This window comes from Eubalaena glacialis, chromosome 6, assembly GCF_028564815.1.
Source record: "Eubalaena glacialis isolate mEubGla1 chromosome 6, mEubGla1.1.hap2.+ XY, whole genome shotgun sequence".
Taxonomy (NCBI): Eukaryota; Metazoa; Chordata; class Mammalia; order Artiodactyla; family Balaenidae; genus Eubalaena; species Eubalaena glacialis.
The window spans coordinates 31258104-31280586 of record NC_083721.1 but is presented as its reverse complement, the minus strand read 5'-3'; the positions used below and the strand labels follow the sequence as shown (position 1 = coordinate 31280586).

The following is a 22483-nucleotide window of genomic DNA, read 5'->3' as shown; positions in this document are numbered from 1 at the left end:
GATGGCCTTCTTTTCCTGGGAAACGCTAAGAAATAACATAGTAGTAAAGTTAAAGAGCAGTAGACTCTTTAGTAATGGTATCAAGAATAAAGTGAACCTCACCAGAACCTCTAGTTTTTAAAACTAGAAAAAGGTATATTTTCTTGTCCTTTCTTAGTTATATGAAAAGGTGAAAGGTATCAAGATATGAATTAAACAGATTAATTTTCCTTAATACAACTAGAATATATTATTATCCAATGGAACGACAATTGAGAAGAAGAATTTAGTGTAGCCTAACAGAAAATTGCACATTGGTATTTAATTATGGAGCTATTTTTTAAAAATCCTAAGTCTGACTCAGCCAAGATAAAATTTTAATCAAAAGAAATTCATCTATTATTTTCATAAAGATAGCTCTGAGCTCTATTTTCAGTGTCTCTTGTAACTATGTTAGTGCCTCCATAGTTAAGAATAACATTTCACATCTGTCTGTAATTCCTTACTCCGTAATATCACATTCTGTGTAGAACACAGAAGTAAGAGGTATCTGCTGGGTGCTAACAGTGTACACAAAGTACCTAACCTGAATTATTCTACAAGTAAAGTAAAAGTAGTAAAAAACACATCTTTATCACTACTACTGTCACTGTGTACCGTGCTATATGAAATACCTTTCAGTCATGAAGTTAAGAACTTAATGTATTTTTAACTGTAGAAACAAACATTCCATTGACATGTTACATAGAAAGTTTATATGAAAATTCTCAGCAATTATAATAATTCTGCTCTGATAGAACAGGTTCCTTTCCTTTCTCTCCCCACTGATGTTAAAGTACCAAGTAAAGTACCAAGAGTTATCACGTGAAGTAAAGAGATAGAGAATGATTCAAAATAAAACCAGTCACTTCAAGATTCTCCATGTGAGTGACGAGAAAGGGCAGAAGACTAGATAAGCCCAAAGTTTCTGCAACCAACATTATTATTTGAAGATACTCCTTTATCTGGAAATCTAGATGTGTTTGTAGTCTTATAACTAACATACACCCACGAGAGACTTCAAATAGCCTGAGGATCATGTTAAAACCTTGGCAAAGTACTATGTTGCTGTTTGGCTCTCACATAACTTTTCATATTATAAATCTAGAGTTTAAACTCCCTCATTCCCACCAATTCTGTTTTGTTCCCATATTTCCAATTGAAAATCATGAGCCAGGAGTTTTGCATGTTGAAAGCTGCCAGTAGTGTTGTCAGGGATGTGTAACTGCTGCGCAAGGCTTTTACAGCTGGCTTCGAAGCTGATCTATGGAACCACTCAATTCCACAGCTGTCAAACCACTGATACCAACTGCAGTTAATGACACAGCGTCATCCTCTAGCTCGTTTACCTGCCGCCCTGCAAACAAATGGACACTGGCAGTAAGGGGAAGTTCAGTGAACAGCAGATACCAGATTTATCATAATCACTATGATCCATGGTAGAGGAAAATCAATTTCTCTTAATCGAGTAGAGTGACTTATTAAGGGTTATGAGTCCTGGCTGGATAGCTGTGCTGATTTGATTATGTTGGGAGGGAAATTAGCGGTGGCCTCCTACACAGTCTTTTCCTTTGTCTTCTGGCTCGGAGTTTGTTATTAAATTATTATCTTATGAAAGCCTTAGTGAGCAGGTCACGCTTTGATCAAGAAGAGACTGAGAAATAGGGTGCTGGAAAGGTTTCAGAAGTGTTGACAGGTAGAGATGTGAACATTCAAAATATCTTCACTGCAGAGCTATTGGTTTATAATTGAAAGGGTGTATATGTAGCATAAGCCTGTGCTAACGCTGGAACCTTCTTGAAAGAACCATCGTAAGTTAACCTTTGTCCTTCAGTTTCTCCTTCCTCTTTTTGATACCATAATCTCAGACACCTGGAAAGCAAGGTACCTTGTTATGCTGTCTGAGAGGAATAGGTCAGTAGGTTAAAAGTCATGTACATGTTTTTAATCTTTAAAGATGCTTTGACCAGAATCAGTAGTAGAAAAATAAAAAAGTTAAATGTGCGCTAATTTTCTTTAACTCTCCAGGTTTTTAGAAGCTCACAAATCATGAAAAAAAGTGGAAAAGATTCTGTGAAAGTAACTTTAAAACATTTTGTCACAAGAACCACTTTTCTTCACCTTCCTATGTCTCTGATGCAATATTAGGGAAAGGAAATAGAATAAATCAGTTGTTTTTCTGAACAGTTTTAGTTGGAATTTTGCAAACATATGCGCACCATCAGATTAATTTCCCTCTGAATAAAAAAAATAATAAAATTATGAGATGTCTCATCTCTTTCAACATATATAAAAGCCAAAAATGGCAGGTTAGTAAAAATTACTATCCTTTGTAAATAGTTCTATTATAGACACTGTCCATATGTACAACCAAATATGTACAATTTTTCTTAATAATAGTATTTAAGATACCAAATAAAATTATTGGGTGAATTTTTCTTAGGGGCAAGCATAGAAACTAAAGGAATCCCAAGACAGACTGCTTTGTAGTTGAGCAGAGCACAAAATTGCTTTTTCTTTGTCTTTCTCAAAACACATAATCCAATAGATGTACATGATTCCTTTAATAATCATGCATTTGTGCTTTACACATATTAGATTTAAAATATTTGATAAATATAATGCCAAGATTTCTTTTGATGGTTTCATAGTTCTTAATAGAGTTGTTATCTGATCTCCCTGTGAGTAAAATGTCATTGTTAGTACCATGATTTTAACAAAGGAATGATGCAATTCTTAGAAATAAGACAGTCTGGGTTCCATAATCTTTTGTTACCTTGAAGCTCACACATGTATTCTCAATTCTCTCTCCAGTGGCCTCATACTGTCCCTTCAAAAAATTACCTGACACATAATGGAAAATTTTTATTTTATAATCTTCCTTCACCTTTCAACTCTCATTTAAATAAACGGCTTTTTGGTCTCAATGACCCAAAAAATCTGAAATTGCACTTACAAACCTTATTTGCCACACAATGTCCCAATTATGCATTTTACCATATAACTAAATAGGTACAGAGGTACATTGCAAGATTAAAGGAAGTAGAAAGTTCCTTACTTACTTATATGCCTCCATTCTTGGTTATCTCATATGTCATAGTCTAGAAAGGATGAATAGACATCTCCTATCCATTCATCTCTCTCTTAGCATATATTCATTTTTGTAACCCTGCAACCTAGCACACAGCCTAACATAGAAAAATGTTCAAAAGATATTTGCTGAATTAAACTCAACTCTACTAGACACATATCAAACATGGTTTACATGGACTACTTTCTTTCTTTGGAATTTTCATTTCTGTTAATGGTCCTCATTTTTCCATCACTTCCAATTACTGGAGACATTTTCACACTCAAGAAAATAAAGACAGTTGTACTTAAAAAGTCAGTAGTCAAAAGAGATTTAGCGACTGAATGAAAACTTCCATTAGTTTATTAGGAATAATTAAAATTTTTAAAACCTGTGGATACATAGTTCATTTTTTTCATCTAATGTTTATAAAGGTATTTTTGGCTGATCAAGTAGTAACCAAGAGTAACTTTTCATAAGGACTCTCTCCCTGTGGTATAAATAATCTTGTTTGTGAATATAATGACAACTCAGTCAAAATAGCGCTTTCCAAGAGCTGAAACTATCATAGCTAGTTTGATGATAAATTTGAATCTGATTAAATTGACACATTATACCAAAAAGACCATATTAATCAGAGGGAGTTGGAGAAACATTTGCCACTGAGCTCTACGTAGGATCATTTTATTACTTATCAGTCAATAATCACCAAACGCATTCAAGTACTCTGTCTCCTGGCTCAGAGAAATTAAAACTACAATAAATCTTCTGACATACAGTATTACAGTATTATTAAACACCATCATTCAACACTAGGACATTGGATAAAAATCACAATCCTGTAATAAATCATATGTATTTTGGAGGTAAAGATTAAAATATACTTATCTTTATTCTTATAATTTTATGAGTCACAGGAATATATTAGGTCCTATTCTAAAGGAAAATATACATTCAAATTAATCCATTTTAAATACATTTTAAATGATGGATTTCAAAGAAATTCACCCAATAATTTAATAATGTGCTTTCCTGATCTTTAATGACCAAGTTTTAGAATATTATTCTTTTTGAAAACATAGCCACATACAAAACAATACACATAAATACTCTACAAGAAAGTGGTAGGAACTGTTTTCCAATTAATTTTATATTTCCTTCACTAAATGGTCAAATCTGATAGGAACTAAAGATTTGTTTCTAAATTCCCTAGTCTCACAGGTAAATTGTAATGAAGAGTGTGGAAACTATATTATTTCAACAAATTATACGTGCCATAGATTTAAAAAATTAATGAAACATACAGTTCTGCCCCATTGAGCTTAGAGTTCATCATTTATTTTCATATATACAGATCTCTAAGATTATATATTTCCCCTTATGTTACTGAAAGCTTTAATAGTTCTTAAAGCATCAGACTTATAAATCTCTTGACAACTGACATTTTTTATCATCAGTCTTCAGCCACTAATGCAGTTGTCTTAAACTTATATTCCAACTGGGTCTAGCAAAGTAATCTATATGAGTAAATCATTCAAGGTGTGGGTAAATCTGGTTTGTAGGGCACGTGGATATCTGGAGAGAACAAGACTTATCAAAAAGCATAAGTGCAATTGGAACATAATAGCAAAACACTAGGAGGGCTGAGCCTGTCTGTATTCAGCCTTTCAGCTGCCTGTATTAAAATAAGAAAAATAAGGCAGAATACCTCCAGCCTATCTCTGGGGGGAAAGGTGGCAGGGGGGTAGTAGGGAGATATCTTTCACCCAAAGACTCAGTGTAGACCTAGGGTTCCACCAAGTCAACAGAAATGGGGAGGTAGAAATGACACCCACGTAAACAGTACACTGCATCTCAGTCCCTTTAATGTCATTTTCACCTTTTGCTAGCAGTGTCTAAAACTTCTCCAATAATATATATCAAAGGGGAAACCAATAAGAACTCTAGTACTCTAATAGGAGAAAAAAATCTACTTCTGCAACTAGTTAATATAAGTTTACACATAAGCAATCTTATATTAGTATTGTCAATATAACAGATTAGGAAAGAATGATGGGAATTCATCTGTTTCAGTTTTGAAGTAATCAATAGGAAATCATGGAGGTTACTGTGATAGTTTTGCTATATAAAAATGGAAAACCTTTATGTATGCAGACACACAGGGACATGAAAAGAGGACAATATTCTTCATATATAACAAGCTCTCAAGTACCAATAAAAAGAGCATTCCAAAAGGAAAAACACTTAAACAACATGAACAAGAAATTCACTAAAGGAGGAAAAATAAGCCAACACTCACATAACAAAAGCTTTAGCCCCACTAGAAATAAAATGTAAAATTATTAGGAGATAACAATTTTATCTATCATATTGGCAAAGGAAAATGTCCAAAAGGAAGGCTATGAGTAAACCTGGACCCTCAAGCATTATTGATGGGAGTTTAAATTGGAACAGCCTTACAGAACCTACAAAACTCTTAAAAATATCTATAATCATTGATTCAGCTATTCTCTGTAATTGAATTTATTGGAAAGAAGTAATCTGGAATGTGCACAAGAATTTTCATCATAGTATGTTCTTCATAGTTTATATATTCATATACATTCCTGAAAAACTGGAAACAACTTAAATATCCAATGATAAAGAATAAGAAAATTAGCATACAACACAGGATGAAAAGTTGTACCATTAAACACTATAGTGAGGAAGAATATGATATGAGAAAGTATTTATGAAATGCAAAGAAGCAAGATGACACAAGCTACAATGATAATCTGAAAAAAATGCGAAACACAGATACACATAAAAGCATGCAAAAATATAGTCATCCACAAATCATTAACAGCAGACTTCTGAGTGATTTTATTTTAGTATATTTACATTTATATATCTTTCACGTTTCTACACTGAATATGCAAGCACTGAGAATATAAGTTCCATGAAGCCATAACTTTTTTCTAGTTTATTCACTGACATATCCCTAACACTTAGAACTGAACCTGGCACATAGTAGATGCACTATATCATTTGCTTAAATGAATAAAAAAGTATGTTTACTTTTTGAAACATTTCCAATCTTTATAACTCACAAATGAATCAATCTTGTATAACTATAAAATTATATCTGTAAGTATCAAAACAACTTTGTAAGGTTAGAATCCTCATCCAGTTTTATAAGTAAAAAAAAAACAAAGACTCAGAAGTTAAATAATTTGCCTGAGGTCACAAAGCTAACAGGTAATTTATGGGAAGGAAGAGATCTATAGCTAGGATTAGAAGGAAGGTCCTTTGTTCCCACTTCGACCTTGTACCCTCACCTCAACGATACAACCTCAAATGAATGCTGTTCTGCTGGTTAGGATCTTACTAACCAGCAGAACACCATTTTTTAATTCACCTGCCTGGACAACTCAAAACTTTAGCCTTAACTGATGACACAAGGCAAGAAGAAGCATCATCCTAAACTTCCTCTTAATTCATTCCTTAGGACAGATAAAATGTCAACCTTATGTAGAGTCACTACCTTAGAAAGAACACTATGTTAAAGTTATTAGCAGTTAGGAGATATCCAATACATAACTGACCTATCCAAACAATGAACATCTTCTTTTCCTAAATGCACTTTTCTCAAAAAATTAGGGCCAACCTTAAATCAACTTTGCAAGAAACTTCTTGTAAAGAGTATCTCTGTCAATATAAAAGAATTTCAGAATTCATGATGAAAGATAAGGTGTAATGAAAGGCATGGCAGTGATTGTAAGGAGCCCAAGAAAAAGTTCAGGATCCAGAAGAATAAGAGAAAGTGCAAATGAAAGAAGCAAGGACAACTGTGCATAAGATTGGACCAGAAATGAGAAGTGATCAAATGAAATGGGTTTTATATGTGAGACGTTCCACTCTATTATTGCACTTGAAACAAAAAGGATATCTATGAGGATACTTCTGAATATAAGAAATTCTAGAGAAACATTCAGATATTGTAGTAAGAAGACTGTGGGAAGACAGTTTTTCTTAGGTTAAAATTTCTACATTATTATTAATCGAGAAAGATAAGCTTCAAAATCAAATATATAGAAAGTATATCCCACAAAGATTTCAACATCTTTCACAAGGAAACAATTATTGTGCATTTATATTCCTTCTTTCTCTCAACCACATAACTTTAAAATGTTGCATCAAATTCCCCTGAGTACTTGTGCTGAAAGCCTGACATTAAACTACTAGAGAACATACAAATGAAAAGTGCTGAATAATTTATCACGAATTGGTGATCGTGGACAGAAATGTCTAAAATAAACTGATATAGACAACGATCAAGAAGAAAACAACTAAAAATATGAGCTGGAAATACCAAACCACAAGGGATAATGTTTTTAATCCAGTGTTTGCTCCTGCATTTCTCTTCCATAAATTGGAATCTGTAAATCCGATTTGTGAATTTTAAGTAGGCCAATTATGGATCAAACAGATGATTACTTCATTGCTTCCATAATAACACCGCTAGGTAACCAATTCAAACTTATATTTAATGGTCGTATATTTTCTTTTAAATCATCTTCTGAATACATTTTGGAAATGGACTGTGACAATGGTTTAAAGCTTTATTCCTCTCTTCAGCTACAAGTCATCACAATTCTGACTGTAATGAGGTTACTCTGCATCTGTCTGTCACAAATAACCTAGTAACAACTAAATGGAGTGCCATCAATCTTTCAATTAGAATATATAACTTTATTAGCACAATATTTTTTGAACTGATTGTATTACTTTGAAAAAGGGCTTTCATTTACTTTGTCATTTAGGGTCAAATGTGTGCAATCGCTGGGAGCTGAATAAATAATAATAACCTGTTTTGAATTTGTGGGCTGTAGCCTTTGTTAACATGTTTTTCTTTAATTATGTAAGCTACAACAACTAGTAGTACTTCAGAAGTAGAAATGAGCTAAACATAGGCAGATTTTTATGACAATTCTGCACACGTTATTCTACGATGTCAATTCCTAACAACTGCACTCTGTAAAACAGCTGCTAATCAAATTTACACATCAGGAAAATTTCATAAAAATATTATTTTTAATAATTTTTTAAAGGTTATAATTTTTTTAAAGGTTATAATTATGGTGAAGGAAACTCTATATCCAAAACATTTTTTTCACATTTCCTTGTAATGAAAAGCTTAGATTCACTCACATTACACCTTCAATCAAGCATCAAAGAACATAAGAACCCATGAGCAGTCTGGACGGTATCTGTTTTCTTTCACTTCTCAATCTTTTCTTTGTTAAGAAGAAGAAAGAGTAGTAAAGCAAGTGATAGAGACCTAGAGCCTTAAATTGAGCAGAATTAATATTAATCTATTAAAACAATAGCACCACATCTGAATGAAACTCAAAGTATTTAACGAAACCAACACCAATCGACTATCCAAGTCCCTGGAAAGGTTGAAAGCTGTAGTGATTTATGCTTCAAAGGCAAAAACTCTTCCTTCAGCAAAAACCACCTGGATCTACCTAAACGGCACTCTGAGAGGTAGAAATCCAGAAACACTCATGTGGCCATGACTTGGAGATTGTGCAGACAGACCACAGCTCTTATAGTTAATATGTTTTTTCCACTATATGTGGTTATCTGGCCTACATTTTATTATAGTCCCAGGTTTCACAGCAAATAAAGGTTTCATCTAAATACTACCTGGAAAATTAGTAAAAACAGGGAGCTCTCATCATTCAAACTAAATATTTGAAAAGTGCCTGGATTCTCCCCTTTCAACCCTGATATTCCTGTATCATGAAGATATAATACTATATTAGAATTTAATATTTATAATAATTAAAAGGTCAGTATTCTTTATGGCAGAAAGGGATATAGAAAGAAGAAATGAAGCAAAAAAAAGAGAGAGAAGATAAAGATAGAAAATAAGAAAAGAGAAAAGATGAAGAGAGGGAGAAAAGGGGGAAAGACAGGTCCTTGAGAGCAGTAAGCAATTATAATGAATAAATCAATTTGCTACTTTAATTTGAATTAAAAATGGTTGCTTAAACAAGATGTATACTGGGATGTACATGTTTTTATGACTAATACATGGTACAAAAATAAAGGTAACTGCACTATTTCAAATTCAATATTTATTTTACCAAAGTGAACTCAAGAATCCAGAAAACGTCTCCAATCTCTGCTCCTACTTGGATTTTATTTTGCACAATAACTCATATCCACAACCCCACCAAACATTACAGTATATAAACACTGATTTCATTGTGTCCTGTCCATTTTCAAAGCTTCCTGAACATATTCATTTTGCCTCCTGGATACTCCAAAAATTTTCTGCCTGGAATTTGTGGTTCGTGTTAACTTGGCTCAACCTGACCTCGGCCCCTCTTAAATCAATATTATAAACTCCACTCCTGCCAGGTTGGCCAGACCTTCAGATAACACTGCTCCTTTCTAGCTTCAAGTTTCTACCTTCACTATGTTCTTCCCTTCCAATATGCCCCACTTTCCTCTCTTCCAATTTTTCGAATATTCTTGAATTCAAAAACATTTCTCTAACAAGGAAGGCTGCAACTTCTCTATCCCATAGCCTTCATTCAGCTCAGGCCTCTCTGGTATCCTATGAAAATGGTTTTTAACCATTTGAACTCTGAAGATTCAAAAAAGGAAGGAATTAACAACCTCTGCTTTTATCCGACCTGGACTCTGGACACTGGGGTTTCCAACAAGATTTTAAGAAAGTATCTTTTCAAATGTTTTACACACATACACACATGCACACACACATGCAGGTGTACATATTAAAACTGTTGTCCTATAGCATTACTTATGTTTATTACTTTCTTCCCCTCTACCTAGAATTGACAACACTTTCATATGTGTATGTCTTATTTCTTCCAATTAGTATATAAACAGTCAAAAAGCAAAGACCACACCTTCAAACACACTGAAACAGGCTAAGTTCATAATAAATTCTAGTAAGTACTTCACTGATTGAATAAATAAATGAACAAAATATTTGCAGACTTTTCTAATAATCAACCTCAATTATTTTCTAAATTCTCCAAGATATTTTCATATGTCTTTGTAAAAGCAAGAGTCAAATAAACTACCTTGAATTATATAGCCAGAGAAGAAAAACTTTTGATTCAGTGGAAAAGCTGCAGCAGAGAAAATGTGCCTAGAATATATTTAAAGTCTTGGTTCCATACATTGCTGATCACCTTCCCCACCAGAACTGTATAATATAGTGTATAACTAAGAATCAATTCACAGAGCACTTTAAACTTCTACCTTTATTTTTCTCAATGCTGTTGCTCCATGCATGTTTATGAAAATCAACTGGTTAACTTTATTGTGAAAGTATTAAATTGTATATATATATGGCTAATACCTTTAATCAGCAAACTGCTTTTGAGTTCAGATCCTGAACTAGCCTTTGTTTTTATTGCTGATTCCTCTCCATTCGTTTCCTTTAACAACAAAGTAATATGGTTTTGATAAAACCATCCTTTGCAGCCTGAGAAAAGACCCGCACCAGCTGTTCCCAGACTTACTATGGAAGACTTACTATGTCAGAAGCAGTGAAATTGCACATTGGCTTAAAGGCCATTAGGCACAAGCTAGGAAAAAAAGGGAGGGCATTCACTTTTAATTTTGAATCTATCAGACATGGCTTGTCGACATTATGTCATTGGCCTGTCAGAATGAAAGAACACAAGACAAAACTGTTTTAATACTTCACTGCTCGCAATATTACTACAACACCACATGTGGAATAGATACGAGAAGGAAGCTTTGAGGAAGCATCACAGGTTCATTTTTTACGTTGTCATCACCGTAAAAAAGATATTTGACTGGACTTCAGCCTTTTGAATGGCCATTCTCTGTGAGTTTAGCACTGGTATAGCGATAATCTGCTTAAATCAGCTAACTTTTTGGATTTCTACATATTCTTTGACTATGAACGCTAATGAAGAATTTATATGTTAACTATTTTAGTCCACACAAAAGGAGAGGGGCAGTGAGAACTAAATTATAACCCCAACTTTTTGTCTAAGAAATGCTTACTAATTCATACATCTGTATGGACCACCAGCAAATTTACAACTGCAGCTTTAGGTGGCAAGGGGCACCAGTCTGAACTTTAAAATCATACAAAAAGTGCCTATGTTTGTGGCCACAAAGCAAACAGTCCACCTTTCTATTGTTGGGGAGAGCACATTAGTATTTAATACCTTGTTGCTCTCTCTTCCCACATATAAACACACACACACTCCAGTGTTGTGAACAGTTATCTACTTCATCTGCAGAGAATGAGAGTTACGCCTCAATAAACCAAGATCCTGAACTCTCACAAAAATCAGAATTGCTTGTTGCACTTCTAACTCACAAAGAGATCAATCCTAAGAAGTCTCCCTTAGATCAAATACTCTAGAAACTGTTTAAGTGGAAAGAAATTCAGATCAGTGAACTGACACATAGGGATTCAAAACTCCCCTCTGACAAGCTGTATGGCTTTAGGCAAAGTTTTTGTCCAACTTGCCATTCAATTTCTTCACAATGAAAAAAAGAAAATAATATCCTAAACATCAGTGGCTTGAAGTGAAGATGGAATGGAGTATGAAAATTTTCCAGAATATAATTAGTGTTCAACTTATGTAAAGGAAAGGCTGAATTTTTCACTGTGCAATACCATAGCACATTCAAGTTTCATAATATAAAGAAAACTAATGCTTACAGTAACTATCCTGATGAGACCTTAATCACTCAAGAAATTTCAACTAATGCATAATATAAAATAAAAATTTTAATAACAATTTCCAACAGACCATCGTTGCTTATACAAAACAAACCAAAGGAATCTGGTTTAACTGAGTTAACTGGAAAATATTTAACAGTATGTCCCATTTCTCACTCAATTTCAAGCAATGAAGGACTTACATGGCCAGACAGTGGAACTAGTCAAATTATTAGCCAAGTTATTCTGCTAACAGAATATCAAAAATTTTTAAATAATTTAAAAAGAATATTAAAACCTGAGTATATACTCAATGTTGGCATAATAATACTAAACATCTGCATTGTGCCTCCCATTAATTTGCCCAAACATTGATTTATAAGAAATTTGGGGATTCCTAAGTGTAAGAATTCTGTCAAACAAGACTGGCCGGGTACAATTTCCAATTTTTAAATTGCCTCTTCAACTCAGTATAAAAAAATCGCTCAATTGCTTTTTCTTAATTATTTTTTAAGTCTTTATTCAGACTTAGCTGAAATGCATAATATTCTGAATATAGAAGAGGGTAATATACTTAGCTGGCAAAGTTGGAATTTTTTCAAAGCCAAAGATATCACTGTAATTCCAGCTATGCCATTGAATTCTATGTTTGTAACTGTTAGAAATCATAATTATGCCAGGCTAATCACAAATTCAAAGAATAAAGGCAAACTTTCCTTCCATATTTTGTGTAGCTACTCCATATTTAAAATTTTACTATCAACTTACAACTATCAGTTGAATATTAACATATCATCAGTTTTTTGAGAGGTAATTACACTGTGAATCAATCCAGCTCAGGGGTATAATGTGATTTAGTTTGAATCCCTTCAGCATACATTTTAGAAGTTTTATAATTTGCCAAATTACCCCAGTGCCTACAACCTTTTAGGTAATCAAAGTAAAGTTATTAGGTTGTTATATCAACATCATTGACTTAGTTCTTTTCCATATCTTCCCCAAATGTCCTGTACATTTTTAGAAGAAACGTATATGCTGGACACATTGGAATAAATGTCAGTGCATGTTACAAGTTAAAATAATCATACTTTCATTTACTTGTTACCATAATTGTTCATCACATTAAAAAATGGAGTTTAAATGCTGAAATCAAGGTTGTAGATAATGCAAAGCAGTAATCCCATAATATAAAAAGAGTGAAAAAAATCTTTGATGCTTACTTAATAGGGTTTATGAAAAAAAATAGTCGAGGATGAAAGTCATTCCAAATTACCGATACAAAGGCTTACCAGGGCAACATTTTGAAACGGTGGTTCTGAGCATTTTAGTACATGAAATTGGCCAATGTTAACGTCCTTGAATGAAAAATAATTATATATCAATATGAATTCTGTAAAACCATAAGTCTTAGACTGTCAGCACAGAAGCCTCTAAGAATGGATAGTTATGTATTTTCTCCCTTACCATCTCTGTTCCAAGAAACGCACACAACATTAAAATAACATACTTCACATTAGAGCTCTTTATAGTTTATAAGGTACTTTCACATGCATTTCTTTGCTTAATTTCTCAGTCTCCCTGTGTGGTAACAGATAATAGCATCATTTTCTATATGAGAGCACCTGGCAATCTAACATATGAGTGCCCTTTATGCAAAGAAACTTTGACACATAATTTATGTTAATGAATTAAGTTGCTTCATTTTGATTAAATCATGTTTCCATGTAATGGATCTTTGTTCCAAAATAATGTGTATCATTTTTCCATTGCTGTTTGCTTGTTATACATGGAAATATCTGTTGACCTGCTCCTGGTAACTTAAATACAGTTCATATGCCAGAAATTGCAAATGAAAAAAAAAATTGTTATTTTGGAGAGAAGTAGGTGGTGTAGAATAAAAGTGAAAGGCAAACTTAGGCAGGTAAAAGTTAGTCAAAATATGGAGAACATAGTGAGCACTCCTAATTTTAAAAGCACAAATCTTAAGAAGCATTAAGTAGTAGGCATCATATTTAAGGACTTAAAGCAAATGACAGATGTGAAATGTTCTGATATTTAGAAGGGTTGGCCTTTAAGGAAGATGTTGCAATGGTTTCCCTGTGACTGCTCAAAACAACCCTTCAAATCCATATATCCTAATCTGACCACCCTCATTTTTTAATTGTGTCTGATCTAAACATCCATGACAGTCTAACTGACCACACACCTTGATTCCAGAGAGGATCCTACAACTAGAATTCATCCAAGAATTTTCCAAACCAACTCAGAGGCATCTAAGGAGAGATGAGTTGATTAAATGCTATAGTCAACTACTAAACATTTTCACAAAATTATAGAAGAAACCTCATTTAATTTCAAGACAAATCAGGAAGTCTGTAGCAATAAATAATGACCTATTATGACCTGTAATATTGCCAAGTTATTACACATTGTGCTGGACATTCCAAAGGGCCTATCAATTTTATGGCAAATAGCTCTGATGTGGATTTAGTGAATAAATGTAAATTATAATGTCAATGAGTTCAATCTTTATTTTGCAAACAAAGGTAACATTTCTAAGTTCTTACCAGTTTGTAGATTCAAGAGAATGTGTGAAAATGAGCCCTTTGAAGATTAAGAATCATTTTCAGCTTCACAAATACTTTTATGACAGCACACATATATATTAAATGTAGAATCACTGAAAAGTAGGGCATTAGAGACACTGGATATAAGGATATAGGGATAATCACATGAAATATTTACAAATGAGAATAAAGTTGAAATAAAACTTAGAGCTTATTATCTGTCATGATATATTAATTCCTTAACAAGTGTGACCAGTTTTTAAAAGATACGAACATACCTCAAAACAAACTGCTAACCTGAATCATATTTGTTTGAAAAAACTAATCACAAGATTATTTTTTAAATTTTATATGAAAATTTGAAATAAGGATGTGAAGAAGATTGTATTGGAATAAATTTTAGTCAAATGGACAGAGGAGTAGAATTATTTCCATGTTAGATTAGCATTTGCTACAAGACTCATTCTTTATTATTAGAATTCACTTAGGATAAAAGGATCACTCAACAGTAACAATAAAAAGAAGAAAGGTTTTTACAAATCCTACTTGAAATCTTGTTTATAATTAAAAAAGAATTACAATGGTAAGTATTTGACTTGGGGTTTTATTTTGGAAATTCCATAACTTCAGTAGACCAAAACTTAAGCCCATTTTTTATTTCATTACAATTTTTAAATAAAACATTTTGACCCAAGTAGTTCTTTACATGTATTATTGTTTCCAAAGTATTTCCAAATATCTATTTCAGCAATTCCAAAATGTGCTTGTTAAAGAAATTATAAAAACATTACCCAAATCAGCAAAGCATATCTAAAGTACAAGTCAGTTTTCATTCCAGCCTTAAACAGTGTAAACTCTTGGGTGTTTTTACTTTTCAAGTGTAGGGCAGAGCTCTTCTAATTTCTGTGACTTCTGTGTTATTAATTCTGCACAAAATATTTCCAATATCCAGCTCTGTGATCACACAGGTAGCTGAGCATGTTATTGTCCAAGCAAATGTGTCATAAGTCCTCAGATGATGGACTACATTGAGGCCAGATGTCAGAGGTGCTGAAATTGATAATCCATCAGTAATTTTCTATCTGTCGCAATAGCTCTGACCCATTGAACTAAATAAATATGTTTAATCACTGACTGGTCAACTTATCAAATGGTGCCCTGGGCTAAGGGGAAAGACTTGTCAAATGTGGAACAGATAAAGCAAGAACCACAGCCAAAGGCAAGAAAATAACGGCATCCTTAATCTCTACCCTTTTCCATCTCACTTTGAGAAAATAGACTTAAGTGGAAATCATATTAGGAAAACAACTTTTAGGCTAAGAAATAACAGAAAAATATTTCATCACAGTTCTACTGCATTTCTTCTATTCTTTTCTACATAAGCCAAACTGTTCATAGGTTTCAATCTGATTGCAGTTATATAAAGACATCCCAAGTTCAATGACAAGTAACACACTGAACGCTGATAATGGGCAAGAGTCAAGGGAGAGCTACATCACGCAGTTACCATGCCACGTTACAATAGTGACTGCAAATAAGGGCACTCAGTGCCTAAGATAAAGCTCTCATCTGTTCAAGTAAGCTAAGGGATTGAAAATTGCTGAATGCGAACAGTTACATGACAAGCCCATTCCACACAAACATTAATCATAGTTAATGAGATAAAAGCCTTAGTAACATGTGACACTAGGTAAGCGATAGATCAGCCATCCTTTCATTGAATGTGCCAACAGCTCTGTGATTATAAAGGCCAACCGCCACCACTGTCCAGGAATGGAGCAAACTGAGATTAGGTGCACTGCAGTGACCACAAACACTAGTGATTTCTCCAACAGGATTTGTGGAGGTGCACAAAGAGCATTCTCAGCATTAAGTTCTCTATGTCTTACTTTGCCAATTCCACATGCTGGCAGCCATGACAGAAAACTCTTGAACTTGTTTATTCACACTTGTTTAATCCTGACTCTACACACTGATTCAGCCTGTGGGGTTAAGAAGATGGATGAGAGGAGCCAGGGCCACAGAGGGGTCAGGGTCATGATGTCGCTAGATCTCATTAACTACATCACTCAAGACACCAGTCACTCCACATGTCACTCCAACTGAGGACTAGGGTATAGGTAAAAGAAAACTAGGTGGATGAAATAAACAAATTTTTCTTAGAACTGACATCACATATGAAAACAAAACTATTCTGAATTTGCTTTCTAGTCCCAAATATATCTATTTATTAAAATAAATAGTTTTAAGAAATGAAGAATAAACTACCTCTAAAATCCCAAGCAAAAAATACATAAATATTTTTAAAGGGCCCATAAAAGTCTAGTCAGTCCCTGCACTGAAAATTACTTTGTTGATTTTTACCAAGTAAAATTTGGCCTATTATATATGGCAATTAGTTTAAAAAAGGTGGAAGAAGGACTAGTATTCACAAAGGCATCACCACAGTTAGAAAGCTGAAAGACAACTTTTTTTGTGACAGAAAAATAAATGATTATAACTTATTTTACAGAGATGATATAAAGTATTTGGCAGTAAGACTATGATATGAAAACTCTTCCAAAAAACCACAGTGTTAGAATTTGTAATGACTTATTAAACATGTTTGCAATTTAGATTATTCCTATTTCCTTAGTGCATGTGCAAACCATTATTATAAGATTTCTAAACGTTCTTTGAAGAAATATAGACAAATTATGTTAGAGCTTATCCAATTTGACCAAAGTATAGATATATTTATTTACATGTGTAGTATTTTCATCTTTTATTTTACTGAAGTATTAAAATTGAATCCATTTCACAGATTGTCTATTATTAAAGTGATAGTGTTGATAAAGAAAAAAAAAACACAGTGGAAATAATGATGTTTATTTCTGGTGGTAATTTTTTTCTTTACTCTTCTTTAGTTTCCAACATTTCTAAGATGAAAAGACAACCCTCAGAATGGGAGAAAATATTTGCAAATGAAGCAATGGACAAAGGATTAATCTCCAAAATATACAAACAACTCATGGAGCTCAATATCAAAAAAACAAACAACCCAATTAAAAAATGGGCAAAAGACCTAAATAGACATTTCACCAAAGAAGACATACAGATGGCCAAGAGGCACATGAAAAGATGCTCAACATCACTAATTATTAGAGAAATGCAAATCAAAACTACAATGAAGTATCACCTCACACTAGTCAGAATGGTCATCATCAAAAAATCTGCAAATAATAAATGTTGGAGAGGGCGTGCAGAAAAGGGAACCCTTTTGCACTGTTGGTGGGAATGTAAATTGATACAACCACTATAGAGAACAGTATGGAGATTCCTTAAAAAACTAAAAATAGAACTACCATATGACCCAGCAATCCCACTACTGGGCATATACCCTGAGAAAACCATAATTCAAAAAGATACATGCACCCCAATGTTCACTGCAGCACTATTTACAACAGCCAGGACATGGAAGCAACCTAAATGTCCATCAATAGATGGACAAAGAATGAATGGATAAAGAAGATGTGGTACATATATACAGTGGAATATTACTCAGCCATAAAAAGAAATGAAATTAGGTCATTTGTAGAGATGTAGATGGACCTAGAGTCCATCATACTCTAGAGGGAAGTAAGTCAGAAAGAGAAAAACAAATATGGTATATTAATGCATTTATGTGGAATCTAAAAGAATTGGTGTAGACGATCTTATTTATTACAAAGCAGAAATAGAGACACGGATGTAGAGAACAAACGTATGGATACCAAGGGGGAAAGGGGGGTGGGATCAATTTGGAGATTGGGATTGACATATATACACTATTGATACTCTGTATAAAATAGATAACTAATGAGAACCTACTGTATAGCACAGGGAACTCTACTCAGTTCTCTGTGGTGACCTAAATGAGAAGGAAGTCCAAAAAAGAGGGGATATATGTATATGTATAGCTGATTCACTTTGTTGTACATTATAAACTAACACAATATTGTAAAGCAACTATACTCCAATAAAAAAAAAAAGAATGTATTTATAACCAGAAAAATAAAAGACAAAATAAGGAAAAATAAAACAAAGAAACAAAAAGACACACACAGTAGAAAGTTTTTTTTAGTAATTTATATAACATGGGTCCAGAAAGAAGAGCAATGTTATGTTGGTCTAATATATGCCTGCTTATGTGTATAATTATGAAATTAATTTCATATAATGAAAATATTTCAGTAAAAGACAAACATGCATTTTACCTAATAAAATATTTTATACACTAAGTGTAAGTCAAATACATCTCAAAAATTAGCTGCTTTGCTTCATAGATTTCTTTTAGAGAAACAAAACAAGATCCAATTTATATACTAGAAGTTTATATTTGTTTACATTAAACTTCAAGAGACCAGAAACACTGATCCAGAATATACATACTTTTGCAAAAAAAATTTACCTTAGACCTGAATGCCTAAAAGAAGAATGACTTAATTACATGGTGACAAGGTGACCAGGGACTGCATAGACGTGGATCCATGATCAGTTAAATCCTCAAAAGACATAGAAGATTAAGGAAAATCTTCATTTTATCAGCAATATTATCAATTACTTGTTGTCGACCAGAATTTGCTTGAAGAAATGGTGAAAAAGAAAGAAAAAAATAATATTATCTGGGATAAGAAAAAAGTTTTTTTCACAGACTGGGGGAATGGCCAGTTAAAAAGACTACTGCTCAATTACTTGATATCCAAGGTTGGCTCCTCTCAGTTTCTGGAATCCAAACATACATGATCTGTTGGAAATATCTTTTTTCAATGAATTTTGTCCAGTAGTCACATGCAAACCCTCTATAGTAGCTCAGTTAGATTTCCACTTTTCTGGAGGACGAATGATCTAGTCTAATCCCCTCACCTTAAATTCAAGAAAAGAGACCCAGAGAGGTTAAAAGCTTTGCCAAAATTATAGAACTAGTTAATAGGAGGACAGGGCCAGAACCTGGTCCTTTCTGGGAAAAGAAATTCCCCAAATTATCTTTCCTCTCCATTGCTGTCTGATGAAATTGGCTCCCTCATTTGTCATCTCAGGCCTGCCTCTCATCAACTGGGGGCTTTGATTAAGTCAGTTCATGTCTCAAGGCCTCAGTTTCTACATCTGAACAACAAGAGGACTGATGATCTCTAAGGTTCCTCCAACCTGCCAGCTTCTTCATGCACGGTTTTATGATGACCTGATTCACCCAAAGGTTGCTTTTTTTTTTTTTTTTTTCTGATTTAGTCCTACATCCATTTCTTATGAGAAAGCTTCCATTAATGCCCCTGTAATTAACATCAAACCCAAATGGAATGAATGGGAGATTTTCTTATGCACAGGATAAGGACCCTTAAATAAGAATGAATAATGATAATATTTCCCAGAAGACACTATGGCAGCCCTCAAGCATGATTAACTACACCACTCCTTGTCTTTCTTTCTCCACAGAAATAGAACAGTTCATTTGCATGTCATCTGATATAAAGAGAGATCCTAGCATATAATGGGTTATTACCATTGGGTACTTCATTAGTAAAGCTTTTCCTTATGATGTGACAGAAAAAAGAAAGACAAAGTAAATTGAGAGATGTAAATTCTTACATCTCTATTAATGACAGACACATATGAAGATTAGATTCTATCAGCTTATCCATCAATCCTAAAGAACCAAACAAGTAGTTAGGAAGGATTTTGCAAGTTGACCCCTTTCTAGGTAGTCCTGTTTAACAATAGGCTTTGGAGAGAAGCTGCTTTTAAAAGAAAATCTTATATGAATATGAAACACAGCATCTTCCTCCTTCTTTTAAGAATATTCAAAGCAGATCAAGGAAGAAAACAAAAATAAATCAGTCTTTCTATCAAGCTACTCTTGAATCTGGACATGTGGGTCCTGGGGAATTATATGTTATAAACGAGGGGTTGGACTACAAAATGCAATTAATTTAATTGCTTATAATCTCAAAGGATTTCAAGATAAGATGTGTAAGACATATGCATAACTGAGATTTTTCCAAGGACTTTTCATGAAACATGATAATACTAAATTTAAGGAAATCATTTCTACTTTATGGAATTCCTTGTGAATAATAAAGTGATGAGACTAAATAAGTCACCAGTACTTAAGTTTTGTTACCTTGTTTCATTATCATGAAGACTGATTTTTCCTTTGAGGTAAAACATAAGGTAAAGCTATAAGAAAATATATAGTTGTATGTAATTTTTTAGGGTCTCTTCTGACCACATCATCATATTGGCCTTGGTTTGCCTATAATTCCCTAAAAATCCCAAGAAAGAACACGTACACCATAATTATTGTCTGGCACGCTGAGGCAAAACCTGCAGCTTCCATACACTGGTCCTTTTCTTTCCTCAAGGGCCACATGGAACAAATATATTCTCTCTTTGGGATGACAGTTCTTGATGTGCTTAGTGAGAACTACCGGCCCTACCCATGTCTTCGTTGTTCCTCAATAATAATTCCAATTCCTTCCGCTTTTTCTACTTGTGACAGTCTTAAATCCTTAATCTTTCGCTTCTAGTGGTATTCCAGTTTTAATGGTGAATTTAAACTGGTACTCAGAACTATTAACAATATTCCACCCATAGTTTTAGCAGCAAAAAAATCAAGCTGGATCACATTTCTTAATCTGAACTATTAATGCAGTTTAGAGTAAGAGACTTTTTTGGCAGCTTTATACAATAAGAGACCCTGTTCATTAGGTCAAGTACTGGGGACTCTTTATTCTTAGGAACAACCACTCCCCTCTTACTTTAACACCCCCGCTTCCTTCCCCCCAATAAAAAACCCTATAATTACACTCAAAACCCATGATGGAGCAAAAATCAAAAGTAGAAAAAGAAATTCACAGAACTGTATGTAGAACATACCACAAGTTGTATCTAATTAATTTCAGTGAATCTGAATAAGTGAATTTTAAAGAAATTTGGAAAAATCTGAATTCATCAAAGTTTAAGCAAAACACTTAATATTTATAAGTCATAAAATAAATTATTAGTTTTTAATAAGACATTTTTATATACTTATGTTTACTTGAGGTAGTTAGCTTATTTGTTTTAAACTTTTATTTTGAAATAATTACAGATTCATAGGAAGTTGTAAAGATAGTACAGAGATGTCCCCTGTACCCTTTACCCAGTTTCCCCTCAGTGGTTACATCTTACATAATGATAGTAAAATACCAAAACCAGGAATTTGACATTGATACAATGCATGTGCTTCTATGTCATTTTATCACATGTATATTTGTGTAACCATTATCACAACCAAGATACACAACTGTGTCATCATTACAGAGATCATCCTCTTGCTCTCCCCTCATAAACACACCCATGGCTCTCTCCCCACCATCCCTAACCCTTGGCAACCAGTAATCTCTTTTCCATCACTATAAATTTGTCATTATGAGGAGGTTATATAGATGGAACCATACAGTATGTAGCCTTTGGAAATGGCTTTCTTCACTCAGCATAATGCCCTCGAGATCTAAGTCATTGTGCATATCAATAATTCATTCCTGTTTATTGTTGAGTAGTATTCCGTGGTATATATATAACATGGTTTGTTTAACCATTCACCTATTGAGGGACATTTTAATTGTTGTTTCCATTTTTTTTGCTTTTACAAATAAAACTGCTTTAAAGTTGTGTATAGGCTTTTGTGCAGATGTAAGTTATCATTTCTCTTAGCTAAGTGCCCAGGAGTGCAAATGTATGGTAAATGTACGTTCAGTGTTTTAAGAAATTGTCAAACTATTTTGCAGAGTGACTGTACAATTTTACACTCCTACCAGTAATGAATGAGAGATCACGATTTTATATTTTGGCTGTTCTAAATGGTAGGTAGTGATTGTTCATCATAGTCTATTTTAATGTGCATTCCCCTAAGCCTAGTGATTTTTAACATCTCTTCAAGTGCTTATTTCCCTGCCATACATCCTGTTGGTGAAATGTCTCTTTATGCCTTATGCCCTTTTTGCTAACTGGATTATTTGTTTTATTTAATGTTGAGCTTTGAGAGATCTTTATACATTTTAGGTATGAATCTTTGGTCAGATATATGTTGTTCGCAAGTAT

The 22483-nt window shown here is 33.5% G+C and overlaps 1 protein-coding gene across 5 annotated transcripts in view; it reads right to left on the bottom strand.

Annotated features, from left to right (window-relative positions):
* ROBO2 (roundabout guidance receptor 2) overlaps nt 1–22483 on the bottom strand; it is a 572640-nt gene that overhangs the window by 480596 nt on the left and 69561 nt on the right. The window lies entirely within an intron of this gene.